Source organism: Schistocerca gregaria, chromosome 1, assembly GCF_023897955.1.
Source record: "Schistocerca gregaria isolate iqSchGreg1 chromosome 1, iqSchGreg1.2, whole genome shotgun sequence".
Lineage (NCBI taxonomy): Eukaryota > Metazoa > Arthropoda > Insecta > Orthoptera > Acrididae > Schistocerca > Schistocerca gregaria.
The window spans coordinates 384,618,356-384,623,804 of record NC_064920.1 but is presented as its reverse complement, the minus strand read 5'-3'; positions in this window follow the sequence as shown (position 1 = coordinate 384,623,804).

The window sequence follows — 5,449 nt, the reverse complement described above, 5'->3', positions numbered from 1 at the left end:
GAGCCTGGTGGCGTTGTGGCGACTTTCCAAACTACCCGCCGAAAGTGATTTACATTTAAACTCATATATCGAATGACCTAATAGTTGATAACTCTGCGTTCCATTTCTAGTGATTGTTCATTTTGCACACAAGTATGGGATCACCGTTTTCGGTGCTAGCAACCCCAAGAGTTGCGGTTCATCAACCAAAATTTGTTCCCCAACTCAAACAAGCATTGTGGTACCCAATGCATGGATGGTATGGATAAGACACCACCGATCTACTGTAATATTATCCATCACAGCTGATATCGTGAAATATTTTACATTAAGTCCAGCACTTGCCAATCATGTGACAGCATGTTTCCTAATTTCAGTATCATAGCTAAACCATACCTCCTCTACTTTGCAAGTATCATTGCGAGCATTGATAGATGACTGCTCAGTATGTTCATTCACACTTAATTCTCGAACACATAAAAACAATCAAAGTATACCAGACAACGATATACGTATTTCTAAGACCTCGCACATAGTACTCGATCAATCTCTCTGCGTATGGAAGTCACAGAGTAATCTCACCCTATTACGTTAAAACTACACTTCACCTCTCTTGACTGATTAGAGCTTTCCTAGTCCTAACCCCTCCAAGTGCACCACATTTCTCGAGATGTAACCAAGTCTTGGAGCTTATCACACCATATCGATCTACAGTAACAGATCTCAAGGTGCCTTAATTTAATAGCATACAGTTAAGAAGAACAAGAACGGAGTGATATTTATACGCAACGTAGTTCGACACGTTTTTACGTAAATCATCCAATCTATCATGTGTAAAGTATTGTAGCTGCATACAACTAGAACGCAGGCTATATCATGTGACTAAAGCATCCATACAGAACACAGGGGGAAAAAAATTGACCTTCGGCAACTTGTCCTTCTCTAGAATAAATGAGTCAACGTTTAAATCGTACCTAGTTACAGCTCTGTCTCAATCGATCATCCCGTACACTCTCTGTTATCCTTTAACACAGATGTGTGTAAGTTTAGACGTGAATGGTTCTCTGTCCTCCTGAAAAGCATCAAATACCGTATTCAACTCGCGTGTATCACTGCTACCTCAGTAGACATACACTATAATACGAACTCAACGAGAAAAAATTGACTACCTTCCTGATTCCGCTCGCTTCGGTGTCATCGTTTTCCTACATTTCTCTTATTGCCGCATACTTGACTCCATGTACAAATTGCTCCCTGCGAACCAGAAGATAAGCAAGTACGTCCTCAGTTTCACCGCATTTCAGTGTATATTAGGTTAGTTTATACGTATGCGCTAATCAGTTTTCGCATTTCTTTCGATTTTATGTCAGATCCATTCATGCGACCGTGACATAACCTATCGTTCTGTGTTCTAAAATTGCCTGTAAATGTAACCCAGGTGTATCCAGTCACCTCCACATTCGGAGAGCGCTTGCTCTGTTTTCTGTATGTCTGTGTACGTGCTCGCCACTGAAATTCATCGGCAGCTGGTCGAGCCTTTTGGAGAGACTGTACATCTACATACGTACTCTCGTAAGCCACCCTTGAACGCTACTAGTCATTTCCTTTCCTGTTCCACTCGCAAATAAAGCGAGTTAAAAACGGTTATCTATATGACTCCATACGAGCCCTAATCTCTCTGATCTTATCTTTGTGGTCCTCATACGAAATGTACGTTGGCGTCAGTAGAATCGTTTTGCAGACAACATCAAACACTGGTTCTTTAAATTTTCTCAATAATGCACCTCGAAAAGAACGTTACCTTCCCTCCAATGAGCCCCTCCTGAATACCTCAAAGCATCTCCATAATGCTTGCATGTTGTTCAGATCTACCAGTAACAAATCTAGTAACCCGTATCTGACTTTCTTTAGTGTCTTCCTTTAATCCAAGCTGGTGCAGATCCCAAACCTCGAACAGTGCTCAACAATGGGTCGCTCTAGGATCCTATATGCAGTCTCCCTTACAGGTAATCCACACTTTCCTAAAATTCTGCCAATAAACCGAAGTCGACCTTTCGCCTTCCCTACTACAATCCTTACATACTAATTATATTCCATACCGCTTAGTAACGTTACGCCCAGGTATTTAATCGACGCGCGCTATTAATACTGCATTCGAACATTAAGAGCTCGTTTATCCTACTCATCTGTACCAACTTACATCTTTCTACACTTAGAGCTAGCTACCATTCCTCACACCAACTAGAAATTTTGTCTAAGTCATCTTGTATCCTCCTACAGTCACTGAACGACATCTTCCCACACACCACAGCATCATCAGCAAACAGCCACAGACTGCTGCTTAACCTGTCTGTCAGATCATTTATGTACGTAGTAAATAACAGCGGTCCTATCATACTTATCTGGGCACTCCTAAAGATACTCTCGCCGTCGAAGACAACATATTGGGTTCTGTGACTTAAGAAATCTTCGAGCCACTCACATACAGGGCGGAGCAAAGGAAACACATGTTTTTCACTATTGAATGACTGGGTCACAGTTTGATAAAAACAATAAAAACAAGCATTAAGTGATAGATTTTTAATGCAGTTCTGAAATATGTATACTTTAATTAGTTTCGAAAAATAATGTCTTGGAGATGACGTCCTTCTTGCTGGATACAAATTTGGATCCTCTCCCGAAAGTTACACATGGCTCTCTCCAACATTTCATTCGGCACGGCTTCAATTTCCTGACGAATAGAATTCTTCAGGTCATCGATTGTGCAAGGCTTGTTCATGTAGACTTTTGATTTTAAATATCGCCACAAAAAGAAGTCGCATATCGACAAACTGGGTGAGCAAGGGGGGCCAGTAAACATCACCATATCTCAGAAAGTTGCTTAACATTTTAACGTAGAGTGCTGATGTCACTGCACTTCCTTCCTCTTCAAAAAAATATGGTCCAACAATCCCCATCTTTGAAGTGCAGCACCACATTGTTACTTTTTAAACTGTGGAGAGGTATTTGGTGTAATTCATGTGGGTTCTCCGACGCCCAGTACCGACAATTTTGAACATTGATGTAACCGTCTACATGACAAATTTGTTTCATCACTCATGAAGGCTGTAGCATCTGAATCTTCCGTAAAATTTTCGTCCATTACGCGACAAAACTCTCCGTGCTGCACAAAATCCCCTTTACTAAGCTGCTGGACGATCATTATCTTGTACAGGTGAAACTTAAGGTCATTATGTAAAATGGCTCTGAGCACCATGGGACTTAACTTCTGAGGCCATCAGTCCCCCAGAACTGCTTAAACCTAACTAACCTAAGGACGTCACACACATCCATGCCCGAGGCAGGATTCGATCCTGCGACCGTAGCGGTCGCGCAGTTCCAGACTGTAGTGCGGCTCATCATGTAAGATGCAGTGAAGCGAACGACGTGACATACCCAGTGCTACAGGCTGTCGCCTAGCCGATGGTTTCGGACCAGCAAGAACTGCTGTTCTTACTCGCTCAACATTTTCCGGAGTATGAACTGAATGGGGAAGACCAGATGGTTTCTTTTTAATCACAGATCCAGTATTTCGATCAGGCACTGCACTTCGACGTCTAACTCTAAAATTTTGACGGAAAAGACGTTGCACTGTGTCTACAGAATCGTTGTTTCTAAAGTACTGCTCGACAACGAACACACGATGCTCTACGCTCCAACGCTCCGTAGCGACTGAAACTGCATTGTATGGGCAGTCTGTCGACATTCATTGAAGGTCAATACCCCCTCTCATCGCCGCGTACTAGCGGTTCAAAAAAACATGCGTTTCCTCCTCTCCACCCTGTGCTTTGGGACCTATTCCGTAAGCTTGTATCTTCGTTGACAGATGCTTCACGGAAATGTGGAATCCTCTTGTTGCCCTTCGTCCATAGTTCGTAGGATCTTATGTGGGAAAAGGTCATGAGCGGTGCTGATTCGTGGACAGAAGCTTTTCTCTCTCAAGGAAATTTATTACATTCGAACTGAGAATATGTTCAAGTATCCTGGAGCATACAGATGTTAAAGATATTGGTCTGTAATGTTTCGAATCATTTTCTCTACCCTCCTTATCTAAAGGAGACACCTGCGCTTTTTCCAGCATGTCGCAGGTGGGTGTCAAACGTTTGTGGTCGGTACGGAAAAGGTCAGCGCCACCGACGGCGATTGTAGTGCGCGACTCAGCACAGCATCAACAGAACAGAACACAGCTCGCCTGGATGAGCTAATGCGAGAAAACAGGATGATCACCTTATGGCATATGACGAGAATTCGGAATGTCGTTCGGAAGGGTACGTTACATATTACATTCTGCAGTACCACAAGTCTGTTCCCAGTGGGTTTCATAAAATCTGACCAGTCAGTATAAGGAGAAACGCATGGGGCAAGTCCGCAACTTTTGCAGCGGTTCTCCATGAAAGAAAACAGATTTGCTTACTGCATTGTCACGGGTGACGAAACAGCGATCCACCACTGGATACCCAACAGTAAGCAGTCGTGAGCGGAATGGAAACACCCCTCTTCTCCATTCACAAATAAGTTTAAGGAGACGCCATCTCGAGGAAAGGCGATGGTCAAAATATTTTGGGACAGTACAAGTGTCATACTCGTGGAGTTTTTGAAAAGAAGGAAGATAGTGACTTATGATCAATATTGCGAGACTTTGACATGAATGCACAAACCAATCAGGTCGATACGGTCTGGACATGACCCTCCCTTACGACAAGGCGAGACATCATACAGGCAAGAAGAACACCATGTTGTTGAAGTAGTTTCATTCGAACTTGAGCATACCGCCAGGATCTCGCGCCACACGACTTTCACATTTTCCGTACTTGAAGGAGTACCTACGAGGCCAACAATCCACTTTAGATGATGGGGCAAAACACTTCGCGATAACGTGGCTCAACATGCAAGGACAAGATTTTTACCAGGAAGATACATTCAAGCTCATACTGCGGAGTGACAAGTTCCGAAACTGAAATGCAGTCTATGTCGAAAAATAACCTAATGTATGTACTATTAGTTGACTGTGTTGGTAGCGTGAAATAAAAAAGTTTCTGATCACCACTTATATGCATGATCTGTCAGTAAATATAACAGATGATTCCAAAAAAGTTCTCTTCACAAATGACAAGTGTTATTGTGAAAGACGTGGACTATAATGTAAATAATGCACTAACAGCGTAATTCGTAATAGCAACATGTGGCTTCCAGAGAAGAGATTAACGCTTAACTGCAACAAAATGCAATTCATACAGTTTCTGACACGGAACTTTTGTAAAAGCCAACTTTTATTCTTCCAAGGTGATCTAACAGTGAGTGAAGTCGATCATTTTAAATTATTAGGAATGAGGGTAGATGGGAAACTTTCGTGGAAGAACATTCTAAGACAAAAAAAAAGAAAGAAAACGATGCACCACGAAGGAATTTTACGTATGAGGCGGAAATCGGT